Genomic DNA, 20,964 nt, shown 5'->3' on the forward strand with positions numbered 1-20,964 from the left:
GTTACGAAAATGGAGCTTCGGAATTTAGAGCAACGTTGTGCAATCAAGTTATGTGGTAAACTTGGGAAATCCGCGAGTGTGACCTTTGAAAAGTTGAAACAGGCCTATGGGGAACATTTATTATGAAGAACACAAGTTTTCCGCCGGCACAAATCATTTTTGGAAGGCCGAGAACACGTTGAAAATAAACCTAGCTCAGGGAGACCTTCAACTTCAAAATCTAACGAAAAATTTGAGCGCGTGAGGGTTCTTATGAGATCAGACCGTCGTTTAACAATAAGGATGATGAGTGAACAGTTAAATTTAAACACTTTCACCGTACATCAGATTTTGACAGACGATTTGGACATACGAAAGGTTTGTGCGAAATTGGTGCCGAAAAACCTCACAACGGAACAGAAGGACAATCGAAGAAACGTGTGCGTCGATCTTCTTGAGAGGATTGACAACGACCAAGAATTCTTAAATTGTTTGACCACAGGTGGTGAATCCTAGATATTTGAGTACGATCCTGAAACAACGCGGCAAAGCGAATACCCGTCATCGTACTCCGTCATCTCCTCAACCGAAAAAATGACGAATGAGCAAATCAAAGATCAAAACCGTGCTGATTTGCTTTTTTGACGGTACGGGTATCGTGCATAAAGAATTTGTTCCTCCAGGACAAACTGTCAACCAACTGTTTTACAAAGGTGTCCTTGAAAGGCTCAGGAAAAGAGTGATTCGCGTGAGACCAGGCATTGCAGACAAGTGGATGCTTCATCATGACAATGACCCGTGTCACACTACCATTCCCATCAGGGAATTTTTAACCTCAAAACGCATTGATTTGACGGTTCCTCAACCCCTCTATTTACCTGATTTGAGTCCTTGTGAATTTTTCCTTTTCCCGAAATTGAAATCTGTCTTAAAAGGACGTCATTTTGGAATTCTGGAGAACATTAAAAAGACTGTGACCGACCAGTTAAAAGCCCTACCAGTTGAAGCCTTGCAGAGCTGCTACCTGGAGTGGGAACAACGACTCCGCCGGTGCATAGCTACCCAAGGGAACTAATTTGAAGGGGATAATATTGTTGTTTGAAAAAAAACAAAAACTTTGGTAAGTAAAAAGGCAGTCTCATTACCTTTCTAACACACCTCGTACATAAAAGAATTGTTTTGGAAAATAAAGAAATAGTAAAAAAATTATGTATACGAACCTATAGAAATATTATAAATTTATCAGTAGATAAATGGTCATAAAATCACCATCATTCATCAAATAAATATTATTTTCTAAAATTTATAAAATGTGATAATGATAGGTATTTAAATAAAATAACTGGCAAGTAAAAGCGGATTGATAATTAATCTATTGACCCGTATCACAGCAAAAATGTAACTGTACACGTAATTACAAGTACTAATATTTACACGTGTTTTCAGATTGTTTTTTTAAATTTTTGATACTATATTATTACGAGTGTATTGTTTTTAAAACTGGCCTAACATAATCATTTACTGTTTTTTAATTAAAAAAATACGAGTAATTTATAAATATCAGTTTATTTTCTATTCAAAGAAGACAAAAATACTATTAACAAATCCATTAACAATCAACCATCTAGATAACGGTAAAGAAAATCATAGATAAAAGTATATAAGAAATTTATCAAATAAATTTAATTATAAAGCTCATCATACACTAATTAGGGGTAAATATAATGGACTTTAAGTAATTAAATACGTTTTACTCATGAAGCAAATTAATGGTTTATCTCTTTAATACAAATATATTTGCTATTTTACACATAAACTGATTACGAAGTAGCTTTTCTAAAAAATTCTAATGTGGACACTACATGACTTCTTTGTGCGCCTATTAAATTACACATTAACAATTTTTTAAAATGAAAAGTAATAAAATTTTATCGCATTAATCTTCTGACATTTTTTCATATATTTATTTTTTTTTATTGTTATTGAATTATTATTTATGGTAATTTTTTTTTTTACCATCAGAGGTTAATAATTATTAATAAAACAAACAATTAAAGGTAAATTTTTTTACTAAACTAAATCTTAAAAATTAACTAACCATTTTTGGGGTTTTATTTTAATATTTTAAATGGTTTGTGTTTTTATCTCAGTTTTTAATATACTTAAATTAAAAAAAATTAAAAAAGTGATGAAGTCTAATTCGAACCAATGTGCCTTCCCCTTGTAAGATCCAAATATTTCATTAATTAAAATTTTATTTGGCTATAACTCTGGAATCAAAAGTTCTTAATGAGGGCTTATTACTGCAGATAAGAAAAAGTCGAAAATCCATTTTTTTGGATTTTGGGCTTTTTTGGACACCTTTGTTCCAATAGATTGCAATCAAGAGGGGAGGTGCACAACTAGATGTTGCAACAGTCCTAAATCCAAAATTTCAACATCCTACGGCTAATCGTTTTTGAGTTATGCGAGATACATAAGTACGTACTACAGACGTCACACCAAAACTAGTCAAAAGGGTTCAGGGATGGTCAAATAGATATTTCCTTTGAAATCTGAAAACTGAAATTTTTTGGGATCACAAAACTTTCCTTTACTTTATACAACGAAGTAAAAATATAGTTGTTACTTTACACATAAACTGATTTCAAAGTAGCTTTCCTAAAAAAAAATTAAAGTAGATAAATGAAAATTGAATCGATAATTAAAATAATAATAATATTAATAATAATAATACTGATCAAAACCATTTATTTTATTGTAAATTTTAATATAAATTTTTGCTGGCTTCCTTAGATTCTTAGCCCTGCTAAGGATGGCTGAGGAGATCTGATGCTGTTATAGATGTATAGGTAGAACTCGGGCGGCTAGGATCCCGATTGGGTGCTTACTTCGTCAAGATAGGCATTTTGGCATCGAGCCTCGGTTAGCTTAGATATTCCCTGTTAGGATGAGATGGATGTGTTGGAGAACTCTATGAGCTGTGGTGTGGGAGGGTGTAGGCATTGACCTCGCTCCCGAAAGCGAATAAGAGCAGAGAGAGAAAATTTACATTAGAGGCTTATTATATTTGTGAATCTGTTTCTTGATGTTTAAGTAAATCAAGAGGGCTTTGAGTAAATTGAATTGTAAGATAATTGTCTTTTTTGCGATCTACACTTGTTTTGTTGGTATTAGGCTAATATTTTTGGTGTTTAAAGACTCAATCAGGTAAATGCACCTGAGTGCATAGTCTAATTAAAGTTAGATATAGGAAGGAAACCACCGGGTTGGTCTAGTGGTGAACGCGTCTTCCCAAATCAGCTGATTTGGAAGTCGAGAGTTCCAGCGTTCAAGTCCTAGTAAAGCCAGCTATTTTTATACAGACTTGAATATTAGATCGTGGATTCCGGTGTTCTTTGGTGGTTGGGTTTCAATTAACCACACATCTCAGGTATGGTCGAACTGAGAATGCACAAGACTACACTTCATTCACACTCATACATATCATCCTCATTCATCCTCTGAAGTATTATCTAAACGGTAGTTACCGGAGGCTAAACAAGAAAAAGAAAAAGATATAGGAAGGGGTTTTAAGTGAAACTTTCGGTGTTAGAGAAAAGCGCGGGGACTGCGCTTCCGCAAATCGGTTAATTTGATAATTGAGGATTGTAAGTTATGGTAGGTGGTGGGGACGGTGATAGTAATACTAGGTTGTGTAAATACGCTGATGGAAACGTCTGCCGAGGAATTTGTATCGGTGGCATCTTCAGGAAGATTTTAATTCTTTTATGAAATGGACCCTTGAATTGCAACTTTGCCTACGGTTATGGTTCATTTCAGATAATCACAAGCTTATTATTAAACATACAATTATCAAGGCTCATGTTTATAATTGTACTATGAATAATAACGGAAGTGATTATAGAATTTTGCAAAATATACAACTTAAATATTTAGGAATAATTTTAGATAGTAAATTAAAACGGATAAGTCATATAACAAAACTACTAAAGAAAAATTCATGTAGTTACTAGTAAATTTTAGTATCTCAGTGGTATATAACCTACAAAAATAATGATTTTTTTATATAAATCAATACTTTAATAATTAATTAGATATTGAGTTGAAGTATGGGGTTCAAGAGCAAACTATTCAACTTAAAGCATTATAGACTCAAAAAATAGTAATTAAAATAATTCTGAGTAAAGACAGTTGGATGATAGGAAGAAAAAGCTATTTTAATGTTGTACGCTACGCTATCACCTGTAGGTTTTTATCAGTTAATATTGATATATACGTTCCATATGAAAAATTAATTTAAACCTAAAAACAATCCTTCATAAAACTAGGTATAAAAAATCTATTTATTGTTTCTACATATAATAATTTATATGGTAGAATCACTAAAAGTTGTTGTTCTCAGTTTACATGTTGCCAAAAGAAATAAAATATCACAAATTATAATTTTCTTAAAAAAGAAGTATTTCGATCGCTAGCCTCTGAATCTGTAAATACCTAGAATATCTGTTAATATTGAAGCGACATACAGTTAGTTACATACTTTAATAATTTGTTACGATATATTTTTACCGTAACCACTTTGCGACGACACAAAGTATTTTTCATAATTAATAATACTTTTATTATAAACTTTGTAGTACATTATGGTTTTTAGTAATCCATAATGTTGTTTTGGTTTTCTTTTACTTTCCCGTCTAGCGCTATACCTCTAAAAGGGAAGGGTTGTAATCGGTCCACATCGGTCATATGCGGTTTTTCCGGATCTTTACGTTTTGACATCCGAGGAACCGAAAAAACCGGATGGAGAATTTCCGGGTTCGTATGTACGAGTGTGTGATCGATGTCGCATTCTAAATCACCTTATATCTCCATAACTACACGATTAATTTTGATAAAACTTTGTCAGATTACTTCTACATATGAGGCATTGATGCATTTAAATTTTCAACTTAAAAATAGTTGAACTTTAATTAAAATTTCTACAAGTAGAGGTAAAAAAATTTTTTTCATACTTTTATGAATTGTTGGAGAGATTACGTAAAATGTTTATTTTACTAGCGAATGTATAGTGGGATGTAAGAGAACCGTTTTTGTAATAAAAAGACTAGTTCAGTACCAATTAAAATTTCCGACCTAACGATTCAATAAGTAAAGAAAGTTCTACAATGTATAATGGTGATATCATCACTTCCTTATTTTCCTTTGCGTAAAAAATAAATGATTTTTTAATCGGGTTAACCTTCAATAGCTTTAACAGAATGGAATTTTTAGTTCATTATTTAATTTTTAATTTAAATCGGCTTGAATAAAGTTATTAACTAATTAATTAATTAATTGTATTAATGCATATCAAATTTTGATTTTCCTTAAATTTAATTATAAATCTAATCCTAAACAAGTGATAAATATTAAATATTTAAAAAAAAACACGATTACCAAAAAAAAAAAAATATTGCTGACAAACATTGCTCTTTAATATAGGAAATTAAAAGGCGTGCAGGTGAAAATTGTATATATAGCATTTCTTTTTTTAATTTATTTAAATACACACATATGTAGATATACATATATATAAAGCCTATGACACTCCGCACTAGATTATAGAATAATTACTATTCAGAGCCCCCGACTGCATTTAAAAATGTTCATCGAAGAACAAAAGTTTCTTAATAATGTATGACTAAGTGAGTTCTTAATAATTAAACAACCTTAAATGTCTGCTATTTCTATAACATGAAAAATATATTTTAACAAATTAAAACTGTTTGAAAGTTGATTAGTTACCCATTATTTTATTTTATTAGATACTGCACATCGATGTTTAGTCCTTTATTTCGATACTTGCTTTCATATTTTTAGTTCAATTTTTTTTTATTAGTTCTTTTTTGACGTGAAACGTCTTTAAAATCACACCGAGACATACGGGTACCAAAACAGAAATTTGTAGCGTAACGAAAAGGTCTATATCGTCCTGCCTTAATAACTGCCTAACTATTACTCTCCTAGACATAAATGCGTCATTTTATAACTCACATGGTCAGCTGGCCGATATGATTTTGAGTTTGCGTCACTGGTGAGCAGGTTGTTGGGGAGGGAGCACAGCGCAACTGACCCTCACACTAAGTATAAAATTCAATATGTCAGCCTCAGCCCGCGCAAAAGCCAACCGGAAATATAAATTACGCGTATCGTTAAAAAGAGGAAGTTATGGGTCACATACAGGTAGCCCCAATGTCCGGTGTCGATCGAGCTAGGCTGTTTTGGGAGCGTCGCAAAGCTGGTACGGCGCGCTCATTAAACGACGCCGACTTTGCGATCATCTCTACCACTGCTTATTATGCCTTATGTCTCTTTTACTTCTGATATCATAGACCAACGTTGAACAAAATTATCATCGACTACTAGTCGATAAGTATCATGTACCATTTAATGTCTGTTTTATATAAAAATTAAATTTAATACGCAGTCAGTGTCTCGTTTTTATTTCAATCCAGTACACTACTCGTAACTTGCTGACATACAGACAGACCAGTTTATCTGTACAGCTGACCAAATGAAGGAACTAAAATTTTCCATTAGAGATTTTCAGTTTTGTTCAAAAAAGATACGCTGGTAGCTCTCGCGTTTACCTCTATAGATAAGTTGGTCGGTGTGTAGCTCGGAGGAACTTCATCTAAGGTCTGTAACGTTTCAGGTTAAACCAACGGCCGTGCGCTCCGACACAGCCCCACCAGATTTTTTTTTAGTTTTTTTTTTGATGGTCAGATTTTTAATTTTTAAATTAATTGTTTTTATTATTTTATATTTTTAAGTGATCATCGAGAAAAATTCATTCCTCGAAAATTTATGGTTGTAATGTATATAACGTGTTGACCCAAATGAGGAAACTAACATTTCAAATTATTTAATCAGTGTATACCAAGGAAGAACATACACATGATCGAACTGCCTTCAAAAATCATATGATTTTTTAAACACACACATATATATATATATATATATATATATATATATATACATATATTTCCTATAAAAAGATGGTGCGTGGGCTTGTTTGTTTGTTTGATATATGTGCTCATATTTTTATTTTAGTTGCTACTGGCGCAGAAAGTACCACGTGGCGCGCCGGAATGTAGCTCACAGCCCACAGACGATTAATTGGTTCGAACAATTTATACTTCTTTATACGAACGATATGTTCAAAATTATATTTGTGTTTTGGGGATAAAAAAGAAAAAAAAAATAGCCGTTAGAGCTGTGTTAAAAATCACAACTCAAGAAACGGCTAAAAATGTTAAGGATTTTTAAGCTTTTCGTTGTAAAAGTTTTTGTTGTTGTTAGTAGGCTAAATTCATGAACGTTATTTAGTTACAGTAGGCAAAAATATTTAACGAAATCATGTGTAATGAAACACAAAAAATGTAACGTTTTTGCGACTGGCCATAGGCCTACCTTTTTTCTAGTATATACATACTTATATAACCTACGACACTCCCGGTAATGTAAGGATTTCAACGCGGTGTTATACATCTAAATCGGGTCAGCTGTTGAGTTGCTACGGTGGAACAAACATACATACATCGTAAATACATTACACTCCTTTTTGTGCAACGTATAAAAATAATTGAGACGTAAAAAATTATCAGTGAATTACGTTTTAATATAGAATTTGAATTTTATTAGTAAAAATATATTTTTAAGAAGCAGTATAATAATTATAATTAGATTTAATTATTGAGTAATAATTTTTCATAGAATACTAATACAGTAAAATCTTTGTAAAATTATTATAAAAAAAATTATTTCATTATCATAGTTCCGAGTATTCGAATTTTATGTTCTTTTGTACACCTAAGATAATATTTTTAAATTGTTTTTTTTTCCTATTATGAAAGAAATATTCTAGGAAAAAATTTGGTTAAATGATAAAAATAAAAAAAAGAGAACTCTTAATTTCTTAGAAGACTTGCCTAAATTTTTTAATGCTTTTTGATCAGTAATAGCTGAATCCTGTTTCTGATAAATGTTTCACAACTAGCATTAAGAAGTTTTTGTTTTAGAATTTATTTAATTAACCTTTACATAACAAAAAAAAAAAAATATATATATATATGTATGTATGTAATATATATAATACTGAATTTTTTACATTGACTCATTTAAATTAAACTTTATAAATACAATTAATTTTATCAGCAATTTTATTCTTATTATTTTTAAAATGTTTTATTAAATTAAGGAAATAAATTTGTCAAAATAATTTATTACAATGATTCATAGTTATTTGGTTGTTAGTGTATATAACATGGAATTAGGCTGTTTTATTACTAGTATGTACTACAAGATAAAAAATATTCGTAATTGTAGGTCAAGTATAGAATTCGCCAGTTTAGTACTCCAACAACCTACCAGGAGCCTCCAGTTATTAACTACTGGGAATTCACCAGTTCGGTTTAAAGCATTTTAAAGCCTGCAATCAAGTCACGGTTTACACTTATTACTCAGAAATAAAAAACGAAAATTTTCTCTTATTACGTAATTTAAAAAAATTAAAATTCCCCAAAAGTTATGTTTTTACTAATATCTTTTTAAGGTAACATAAAAAATTGTGTTGAGAATGTGTGAGTATAATATTTTTTAATAAGAAAACGTGGGAGTTAATACTATTAAGACAAAACTTGTGTACCAGTGAAGTGTGTGTATGTGTGTAAGTATAATAGTGTATACATGAAAAAAAAATATGTGGGCCATCTAATCTAATACAACTAGATACTTTCACTAAAGAAAAAAAAAATTAAAATGATTTTAATAATAAAACGTGTGTAAGAAAACAAGTTTTTGTTTGAGTACCCTATAATTTTAATAAATTTAATGACTAATCAGATTTAAAATTTAGATAATAATATTGTTATAAAAATTAAAAAAAAAAAGATTTTATTTTGAATATAATATAATTAAGTGTACCAGATTTGAAAACCTGTTAGACTATGTACCATAGTAATTATTTTGTACTTTGTTTTTGCTTGTTGTTGTTGTAGATATCACGCTATTTATATTTGTTGCAGTTGTGGTTTTAAGGTTAAATTAGGACCACGCCATGCAACCATATAGGTGAAACGTGCATAACACAAGGGCACATACTGCCTAAAGACATATGAAGCATTGCTAAGTTTTAAAGCTTATAAATTTCTAAATAATATTCAATACAAAAATCTATATGATGAAATTTACAAATTATACAGTTACTTAGACGTATTTAAATTATATATATATATATAATATTGATTTATTGATTCTCAAGGAATTATTTATTATCAGTACCCAACATTCATTAAACGATTTCAGTATAAATATCTATTATAATATTTACATCGTAACTTTATTATGATGTAATTTCCTTCTCGGAGTGAGTTTTTAAACATTTAATAATTAATACGGATATAAAAGGAAATTTCCTTTAGGAATCCTAGATTACAGTCCGATGGTTAAATGAAAAAAAATTACTGAAAATTACAATAATATACTGCTTCATGCTGGGTAAAAATACCCTGAATTTGTTGCCGGATATCTTAAGAGTTTTTTTAGAGGGACATTAATGCTATCCCTTCTATGGGGGTTATTTATTTGATTTGTCTATTTTATCTAAGGATATGATACAAGGATAAGATATCAGGATGTGATCTACCTTGAAGAATGTATCTTGATAATTTTTTCACAGGTTTAGACTATGAAAACCTGTATGCTGAGAATGAAGAAGCTTATTCTCTTATTGTGATCAACTACGATATCGTTTCTTTAAACCTATCTTATGACTCTAAACCTATCTTGGCTTCTTCTCAATTAAACCTACTAGCCTACTCTTTAACCTACTTTTTTATGCTCGTAAATTTAAAAAAAATGTTACTACCAATTCCATTTATTTATCCATTTACAATTATTTAATGTAATAAAAGAAAATATTGTAAACATAGTAAAACAGTAAGCAATTAGTACAAACCCTACTAACATTTTGTAATAATTCGTTTGTAGTAAATAAGCCCACTGCATGACTGTTACTACACATTATTTAACCGATAAAAGATAAATCTCTGTTTTTTTCACGACTTTTTATGATTTGGTTTTTTTTTGTTTGTAACATATTTACGGGCGAAAAAAATTTTCCAATTTTAATAAAACATTTCAATAAAATTATTTACTATTTGATGGAATAATATATGTATAACAATTTTTCATAAAATCTTTCTTTTCCAAATGACATTTGTTGTTTTTCTTTTACAAGGTTGATAAAACTGTGTAGTGGGATAGAATTTTTTATCATCAAAATAACATACGGCCTCCTCTCCTCTCATGACATCACTACAATTTCCACTTATCTTATCGAAAGCTAAATAATAGATATTTAATTTTTACAGACTTTTCGAAGAAAAGTACGGTGTTACTTTTGGGTTGTACGGTGGGATTTTGGGTGAAACTGAATTTCTTTTACGTTATAATATAAAGTATAATTTCCTTTTATATAAATATAGAATACCTATTTTTGTATTTATTTCAATGAAATTTAGATACACTGTAGTAGTAGTGTATCTGAAGTTGTGCATGTGAGAATATGGTAAAGATTGGTTGAATCGTTCTTGAGTTACGCTCAATTATTACAAAAAGACTGAAAATTTTGAGGTTTGCAAATTTCCAAAACTATTATTTTATTAGATAAATTTTATTGAAACATAGATATACCTATAGAAGTGTATCTGTAATTGTATATGTAACATTTTGATGTAGATTAGTTGAGTTATTTTCAGTTACTTACATAACCTCAAATTGAGGTTATGTGGTTGAACTTGATGCTTGTGCGTAGGATATACTAGTTAATCGAACGTATTTAATGCATTGTACTATGAAAACCAATGTTCTTCTGACTGCGCAAATGTGAGGGCGTCGGAAAAGTCGATCATCTGCTCAAGAGTGTTCTTTATATTTTACATCATCTTTAAGGCAAACGTTCATTTCTGAAATCTATTCTTAACATTGTACCAATAGTTTATCCTTCTCGTAAACTATAAAATATTTAATCTTACGTAGAGATTTCGGTAAGTTTACCGTTTCAAAATGGATATCGGGGTTTTAAAGCTGTGTAACATTTCTCAAGTTACACGTACATCGTATGTGAATATTATTTGTAGATGAAATAAAAGAGCAACTCAAAAATGTTTTAGCAGTATTAAAATTCATAAACTTTTTCCTGTACTTTCCGTTTGGAAGCGCTAGTAGCAAAGATGGTGATCGCAAATAGAAAGCCTTCTCTGTTTTACAGTTTGCAAAGTGTGAATCTGTGACTATCGTTCAACGTACGTTCCATTTGAAGATCAATTGTGATCTTCCAAGTGACAATAAAATGCGTTGATGGTATAAACTGGGTGTATTTTTAAACAAAACTGAGTGATTGTTTTTGTCCCGACGGCACGTTTAAGGGCCGTTTTTGTCGCGGAAGCAAGTGTGTCTGGAATGAACTATCTTGATATGCTACAACTATGGTTCTTCACCTGCAATACGAACCACAGAACTTAACTTGGCACCAAGATGGTGCGCTTCTTCATTGGCATAACTCTGTACGTGATTGGTTGAATGAAATTCTCCGCGACCTCTGGATCGGTCGCCGGGAACCAGATGATGGGGTGTGTTTGCCGTGGCTTCCACGTTCGCCTGATCTGATCCCGTGCGATTTGTTTTTCTTTGGGGGTTTATAAAGGATCACGTGTATGTGCCACTGTTGTCGACTGACCTACCCGACTTGAGATACAGGATTGAAGCCGTTGTCACATCAATTACTCCAGACTTGCTGATTAAAGTATGCGATGAACTCTTCTAACGACTGGATGTGTGCCGTATGATGAATGGTGCTCACATTGTACACTTATAAAAAATAGACTGTTTGAGTTGCTCTTTCATTTCACACATAATTTATCAAAGTAAGTAAAAGTTAATAAATAATACATAACTTCAAAGCCCCGAAATCTATTTTGAAATACAAGGTATTTTTACTCAGAAATATTGCTTTAAAAATAAAAATATAAAACTAATCACTCACTTCTGGTTTTCCTGCAAACAGTGTTTATGTTTTTGCTAATCATTTAAGATTATATTTTCAGAACTAACTAAACTATTTTAAATTAATAACGATAGAAAATTCCGTTCAATAATTTATTTTAATTTCAATTTTATTAATTCAATTTAAATGTATAGCTTAATATATAAATTTATTATAAATTCATTTAGAAAAATATCAAAAGGACCAGATCATTTAGTTTGTTAATGGAAGGAAAAACGTAGAGCAACAACAGGACCATTTTTCATGTCTTTTTAACAATATTTAACACAGTTCGGATTACTACAATAAAACATTTATAGGAGGGAATTTTTTTTTCAGTTTAGAAACAAACAGCTACTTCTGGGAAACAAATATTATTTTGTTAACTCGTTGTAGCTTATTCAAATGAAAGAACTCGTGGTAGATTGTAATTACAACAAAAAATGTCGTTGTTTTCAGTTCTCCCATTACTATGCACAGTATAGGTAGTCAGACTCCTTGTCGAACCATTTCTTAAATTGATAATGTTAAAATTTAAATATTAAAATTTACATACATTTTAACCAGAAATTTCAGTGCTAGTGTTTATTATTATGGCTGTAAACAATATGTATTACATTATCATAGCCTAATGTATTTCTGATAATTCTTCCTTCATGTTAGCGTATTTCAAACCAATAACAACTGATAAAAGACACCCACTTACGTCCAATGGAAACACCAATCTGTTTTTTTTTACCCATCATTATAATAAATAATTTTAACAGGTAAACATATATATGTATATATATAATTACGGTAGAACTGTAATTACTGTAGTTATTGCACTGTTTAATTACTTTTTATGATTACTTCAATATTAGATTCGATCCATATCGACTACGTTTAATACCTATTATACTATTGTATTATTAATATTAATAATGCGGTTTAGATTCTTCTTCCTTACCAAAAGCAAATCGGGGAAAAACCCCAAAATATAGTTAATAAAAAAATCAAACAAACACAATACTAAATATAACAATTAATTTGATAAAAATATAATATATAGAAGGTATTTAAAAACTACTATAAAAAACTATTTCACTTACATTAGATTCTGTTTTTCTTCTTTTTAAAATTTAAAAAAATTAAATTATTGTAGTCTAAATATTACATCAAGGAAATGGAACTGGTGATTATTTCATAATTCATCAAATTTTTGTCTCACCTAAAACAAAAGAAAAATAATACATTCATTAAAAACTTATTGCACAAGCATTCAATTTAATTTAATAATTTATAGAATATTATATTAAAAATTGTACTTGAAATTTTATTATTAAAAACACGGCATACTTACGACTCAATGTTTCAGTTGGGATACTGCAAAAAAAATGGGTTGTTCAAGGAAAATTATTATTATTAATCAAAAGTTGTATAATTATGTAGAAATATGTAAAAAACTATTTTATGTAAATAAAATACGAAATCACTTTTTCATTATTAATAGAATTAGGTTTAGATAAAAAAATGGAAAACTTAATAAAAGATAAATTAACTAACACATACTCTAAAATAAAATTTCTGGGAGAATTATCTGATCCTTTTCCCAATGAAACCGGCGTAAGACAAGGAGATGGACTTTCTCCACTACTTTTTAACTGTGCTCTTGAAAAAAATTTTAGATAAAATAGTGAAATAAGACTGGAAACTAAAGGACAAAAGATAACTGTTTAGTTTTTGCTGATGATACGCCATTATTAGCTAAAAACTGGAAGGAAGCTGAACAACAGATTAATCAATTAGAAAAACAAGTTCCTAAAATGAGACTAAAAATCACATTTGAGAAAACGAATATTTTGACTAATGAGAAAATCTGCCAGAATTTTCCTAGTATGAATTATAGTAAAAATAGAGAATCTAGCATATTAAAAATATCTCGGAGAATGGATTAGTGGGAATTCTTTAGATAAAAAGCGTTAATAGTTAGCTAATAAAATGAAATTAGCATTCCAGCTAACGAAGAGCACGTATAACAGGCTTATCACGGAACTCAAAATTTCTACATTACAAAACTGTGATAAAGCTGGAAGCAATCTACGGTCAAAAACCCTAAGACTGTGGAAGAAAGATCTACTAGAAAACCTAGAAAAAAAGAAAGAAAAATTATAAGAAATCTTTTACGTTCAAAATTGCGAAATGATCAGATAAAATTAATTCCAAATAGCAAACATTATACTAAAATTGAAAAACTGTCAAAGAAAATAAGGAAAAAACGAATAGCATTTTACTCCCATTTATTTAGAATGAATAACATTAGAGTGACTAAACAATTTTCGATTTCTTCCAAAGTAAGAACTAAAGGCAAATGGTTCACACAAATCCAAGATGACCTAAAAGAACCGATGATAATCGAAGAAGTTATACGAAAAAAAAAATTAAAGAGAATTTTAAAAGATGAAAATAAAAGGTTTTAAGAAGTGCCAAAACGCAAGAACAACAGAGCTTAACGTTCTGAAGAACTAAAGAAAGATGATATCAGAAAGAATGAAAAGGTACTGGGCAGATACAAAAACAAAAAAATTTCCCTTCGGCACGTCGGAAGGTGGAGGTAGATCTTCGGTGCTAAGTAGGATATAAAAAAGTTTTCCACCTAAGTTAAGAAAAACTTAAAATTTACTCAATACGACAATAGTTGCATGTGAAAAAAGTTTCACATGTTTAGCATAAGACAAGCCCGATCTTCTTACAATTCCAGCAACATTTTGGTCATTCCTTCCCGTAAGGGCAAAGGAATGACCGTAAGGGCAAGGGATAGCCGTAAGAGTTGATCATATTAAAAATTGTTTCAGAAAAAATTTTAATTAATGTTTAGAGGACAAACGATCACTTTAAACCAAATCAATACTGTTCCTATTACGGGAGGTATGATTTTTTTTGTCTTCAAAACCGCATTTATTCCACCCTCTCGGCCAATGGTTGCTGATATCAAAAAACGTTACTTATATAAGTTTTAGGCCGTTTCCAAAGAATAGTAGGAACTTTAAACAAATTCGATATTTTACTTAATAAGAAAGTTAGAGTGAAATTTTTTTTGAAAATTCCCCATTTCCACCTCCATGATCCGAATTTTCCCATTAACGAACTCGACCGAGATTTTGGATTTTTATATTTTATGTATAGATTTTAAAAGTGATTCACGCAAAATTACGGCAGTTAACGTGTCCACAACAAAGTGAAATATATATAAAGTTTTGAGCTGACGGGGGTTTTGGGGTCTGGGGAATGTGAAACGCGAAGATATGTCGAAATTTTCCGGAAGTCGAATCATGGTACCCATTATAATAGGTAGCTTTCTTGTGAAATCTATTCGTGTTCCCAGGTGAACTTTTCGGAAAAAACGAAATACGAGTAAATCATAATAATTAATTAGCAATGTTTGGTAGAAAATCAGTTTTTTTATTAAATTACGAACGATGTATGAAAACAAAGAAAGATTTTTTCTTTCTAGAAAAAAATCAGATTTTTTATTATATTATAACTTTAAATTCATATACTGTACGTAGATTTGGAACCACCACTGATGAAATTATGTTCATAAAATTTTATTAGTATTCCTACCATTTACTTAATCTACAAGGTGACGTAACAAATAATGGGTTGTATAGGAGAACCTGATACGTTGTACAACTTATTGTAGATATTCTCAAAAATAAAAGCTTTATGTATTAAACTTACTCGAGATAGATCTGAGTGAAGTGATTTCCTGTTAAGAAAGCCTTGTCCAAATCTCAACCGTATCAAGCACACCGAAATCTAGTTGATATTCGCATTACAAGTAAACATTCTATTCCTTTCATCATTTGGTCTTTCTGTATATAGAGAAAGTTACTCCTAAATAAGTCATTTATATATTTATCACGGGATCAATAAGAAAGAATGAGTTATAAATTACAAAGTAAAAACTTAATGTACCCTTACATTTTGTATAACAAAGCATTATATACTGCGTGCAAAGCTAACTTATTAAACTGGTTATGTAGAGAAATAAATTTGTTCATAAGAAACTGACGTCATTATTATAATATGTTTTCGTGATAAGTAGAAAACAAAATTTTTTTTTTTTTAAATAATATAATTCAATACTATTCATTAATTTCTAATTTAATTGTTTATAGCGCAATATTTATTTTTACAATCGAAATATTTATGTATTAATTTTATTCTTTATAAATCTGATTTGTAGTATTTTTGTGTGAAAAAGCTTTATTAAAATATTTATTTTAAAATTGTTTTATTGTATATAACTAATTCTGTTATTGTTATTTTATTCATGTTTAATGAATACAGGCAAATTAAAATTAATTTATCAATCAATTCAACTATAAAAAAAAACATTTCATCAGTGTAGTAGATAAATATAATTTACGCAATAAAAATTATTTTTATTTATTTTAATAATTTTAGTTGTCATATATAATGAAGTTTAAGAAAAGGTAATCGTATACAATCCGTAAAAACGACTGTACCACACTTTTATAAGAATATTTTTCTCAATTAGTTAAATACAATCAGTGTTACTGTTTCATTTGAATGTACAGTTAGCTTTGTCATGTTATATAATATTTCTGCTTAATAGGATAAATTATGTGTGTGTATATACAATTTTTATTTACTTCTTTTCTGTCGATTCAATATTTATCAATTATAAGTTTGATGTCAATGATGTCATCAAACCTAAACACCGTTTTTTTTTCAAAAAATTACAGATTATTTTTTTAATTTACGTAAATATATCGTTGGTAAAATAATTTATTTTTGTTTTATTCATTAAATCTCATTAAAATCCACGTTGTAAAAAAAGGAAATAAGAAAACAAAAATAAATAAAAAAATAAAAAAATTAAACGATATGCAAATAAACGATTAATAAATAAAGAATTGGTGACAGAAGGGATGAATTCTAATAAACAAAGAGTATAAAGTATTCTGTTGTTTTTAAATGAAGGGCACATATATAAAATTAGAATTATTTTAAAATGATTGTGTGTAAACAATTCATGTAATACACAAATACCCAAAGGGTTAATTTAATAATAAATTTAGTAAACTAGCATAAATTTACCTTGTGATATGTCACTTATGGATGGAAATATTTTACATTATATACTAAATAAACATAATGAATTTCGTATTAAATATATATACGACATTAAATCGTATTTAATTGCGTAGTAAAAGAGAAAATTAAGTTTTCTGAACGGATTCGCGTAAAATATCATAACCGAGGACGATAGACATGACGATAAATTATGCAGCGAAAATTCAATTAACTACACCAAACAATATGTTTATCTTATTTAATTATTATTATTATTATTATATTTATTGTTATTTATCATACTATTAATATATTATTTATAAAATAAATTTCATATATTTGAAATATGAATTATTTTTATTGCAAGCAATATTAATATATATATAAAGGTAAAAATGTAAATGTTCGTTTTTTCAAAATCGTAAATCTCCTTAAGTTCTTCACCGATTGCTTTGAAATTTTGACACTACGTTGCATTCGAATATGTGCGTGTTTTTATATACCTACTATATATATATATATATTTATATATACCTAAGATTTCACACCTGTGAGAGGTAAGTACATGTCTTTTTTGAAAAACAGCGCTACCTGTTGGACGTAAAAGCAACACACGCCATACTAAATATTTTACGATTCCATTTCAGTGTTTCCAATATGTGTGTCCGCTATAGACTAAAAAACTACTAGATAGATTTACGCCCGGGGAAAAAGGGAAAAAGAGAAATATGGAAAAAGGTAAAAGGAAAGAAGGGAAAAATGGAAAAAATAAAAAGGGCAAAACGGAGAAAAGGAAAAACGGAAAAAGGATATGAAAAGGGGAAAGGAGAAAGAGAGAATGGTGGGAAAGAGGAAGGGGAAATAAGCGAAAGAAAATGGGGAAGGAAAGGGAAAGAGGAGAAAAAGGGAAAATGAAAAGGGTAAAATGGGGAAACGGAAAGGAAATATACTAAAAAGAAAAATAGGAAAATGGAAATGGGAAAATGAAAAGGGGAACGGGGGGGAAAGAGAAATGTTAAATTTTGCGAAGTTCCGTAATGTTGATTTTGTTATGTTTTATCAAACTTTCAATTGTGTTCATTTAATCTATTATATATATACACTCAAATCTAGGAACAGCGAAGTATTGGTGGATCTGCTAGTATATATATATATATAAAATTCGTTTATTTTGTGGTTAGTTCCTTACCTTTTATTTATTTTATATACCTTTATATTAAACAGATTTTAAATAAAGGCAATTAAGATATATGATAAAATAAATGCTTTTAAATTTACTTAATTGAATTAAAAATAAGTGGCAAAAATTAAAAAAAATTAGGTTAAGTTCACATAACATTTTGCCTAAAAGTTAAGGTTTATTCAAATGAATAAACTTACTAATACTTTGCAACGAAAGTGATTTGGTATGAATCAGGCCGTACATGTTTTTAAAAAAATTATTTTTGTGCGTAGTAACCTTATGAATTATTAGTTAGTTTGAATAATATTAATCTACTAAATGGTTAAAATCATTCAAAAATATTTTTATTTATTTTACAAATTATGAAAATACGCAAAAATTATCAAAATGATTTTAAAATAAAATTTTTGGGTATGTAATGAACTTTGTTCGTATTAATTATCTCACGGATTCTATAGTAGGCTAATTGTTTCACAAGATAAATGCAATTGCATAAAAAGAACTGAGCTCACTAAGAATTGTTTTTAATGTAATAACTGATAACAGAGTAGCCTAGTTGGTATTAAAACTGTTCTACTTTCACCCAACAACGATTTCACGTTCACACAGATAGTCTAATAATAATAATAATAATAATAATAATAATAGTAATAATACATAAGTTCATTCCTCTGCAACTAACATAATAAGTAAATTCGGCCAAGAACGACGAATTGTAATTCTTCAGAAAGGAAATTCCATTTTTTTTAAGTGTTTATTGCAAAATATTTCGTTTAAAAAAGAATCACGTTACATCCTTTTTAAAAAAACATAGAATGTGTTTATAGAAATAAAATTCTATGGTAAAACTAGGTCTTAATTATTAAAATAGACTTAATAAAAATTTTTAAGTAAAAAACCTTTTTAATTTTCATAATACATAATTATACCTTTAAAAATATCCTGTAATCTTATTTTCGAAATTTTTTCATAAATTCTAAAATCAATTTTTTAAATATTCCACCAAATTTAAGTTACGATTCGAGTATTTATTAAAAAAACAAATGTGTGTGAGATGGATTCCAAGATTTCTTATCCAAAATCAGGAATAGGCCCTAAAGGAAATTTGCCAAAGGCTACTGAATCGATTTCATGATGTGGAATAAGAGTGGAAATCCAGTTCCAGAATTATAAAAGCAATTACAGACGTCAGTTTGTAACTGCTTGTTTGTAATTGATTTTGATAGTGTGAAAACTCCTCGCAACCCTACTTCAGACTGGAAATGTGTATAGCTAGATTTCTCCACAAATGTAGCAGTGTGAACGCTGCGAACTATTTCCAGCTCTTAGATAAAGTTGCCATCAGAAATAAAACGCGCCATCAGCCAGTCAGAGATGCGATTCTCGTTCACGAAAACGCCAAGGCTTACACAGCCATTATTACTTTATAAACTGGAAAAAAATTACTAGGAAATCTTAGACATGCCTCGTACAAGCCAGATTTATTCCCGTGGGATTTTTTTTTGTTTGGACCATTAAATAAGACACAGAAATGACATCGATTCTAAAGTGATAACGAAGAAAAGTTCCTGCGCAGTTGACTCGAGACACGTTTTTAAACGTTTTATGAAGAAGGGAAGCAAAAATTGGGAAAAGATGCGTAGAGATTCAGGAAAACTAGGTAAAAAATATTGTGTATTGGTATTCTGTAGCATCTGTTAAAAAAAAGTCTGGTTTATACTATTGACTGATCTAGTATCTTTAATTTATTATGGGGAAAAAATTTTAATAAGGTAAAACTAACGGATGAGTTAGATTTTAAACAAAAATTGTTGTTTATTAATTTTTTTCCATTTAAAACTAAAAAAATATCATAATTCTAAAATACGAATAGACCGAGATAAATATAAATTAACATCTCATTTAAATAAAAATATTTTTAAAATAACTTTTAACAGATTAAGAACAAAGTTTTTTTTTGTAACTATTTTGAGGGATAGCCTATTATTATTATTTTTTAACGCTACATTAATTCTTTCTAATATTCAACATTTTATTAATTTTTTGTAATCTATAATTAAAAAAAAATCCATGCAAAAGTAGAATTTTTATAAAGACCACGCCACTTTGAAATTCTTTATTTTTATAGAATAAATTTCAATAGAAAACTAATTTTATTTTAGTAAATTAAACGGTTCGTTAAATAATGAAATAATATAAAGGCTCAAAAAAAAACCACATACCCATGAAAATGTAAAGAATTTTCTAATTTTAATTTTATTAATTACTAGAGACTGCATTATAGGAATTTGCATATTTGCATATTAAGCCCATTTTCACCGGTTATTGCATATTTTCCTTAAATTCTAGTGATGATGCATATTTTCGCTATATTTACAATATTTTTCGGTAGGGTACCTTGTTAATAAATGAAATCTTACGTTGTAGCCGGCCAAACCTATTAGCTGCACGGCTCTTAGAGCGCACTTAGCAGCCGGGAAACAGTACCTCTGATTGTATATGTTTACAAAAGTAACAAAATGTTAAATAATTGTTAATTATCGAATTTATCGATAAATTATTCAACTGCTTACTAATTGTATGCTGATTTTGAAATATAAAAACTAAAAATTACTAAATTTATTATTTAAAG

General features: G+C 29.1%; 1 protein-coding gene across 2 annotated transcripts in view; it reads right to left on the reverse strand.

Annotated features, from left to right (window-relative positions):
• Eip93F (Ecdysone-induced protein 93F) overlaps positions 1-20,964 on the reverse strand; it is a 415,494-nt gene that overhangs the window by 245,925 nt on the left and 148,605 nt on the right. Inside the window, exon 1 of one of the 2 annotated variants that reach the window (XM_075353676.1) lies at positions 13,159-13,277. The exons of the other annotated variant lie outside the window; for it this stretch is intronic. The gene's annotated coding sequence lies outside the window, so the exon portion shown is untranslated. Of the gene's footprint in view, positions 1-13,158; positions 13,278-20,964 lie in introns of those variants that run through there. 2 annotated transcript variants of the gene reach the window in all.

Source organism: Lycorma delicatula, chromosome 1 (genome assembly GCF_047948215.1).
Source record: "Lycorma delicatula isolate Av1 chromosome 1, ASM4794821v1, whole genome shotgun sequence".
Classification (NCBI taxonomy): Eukaryota; Metazoa; Arthropoda; class Insecta; order Hemiptera; family Fulgoridae; genus Lycorma; species Lycorma delicatula.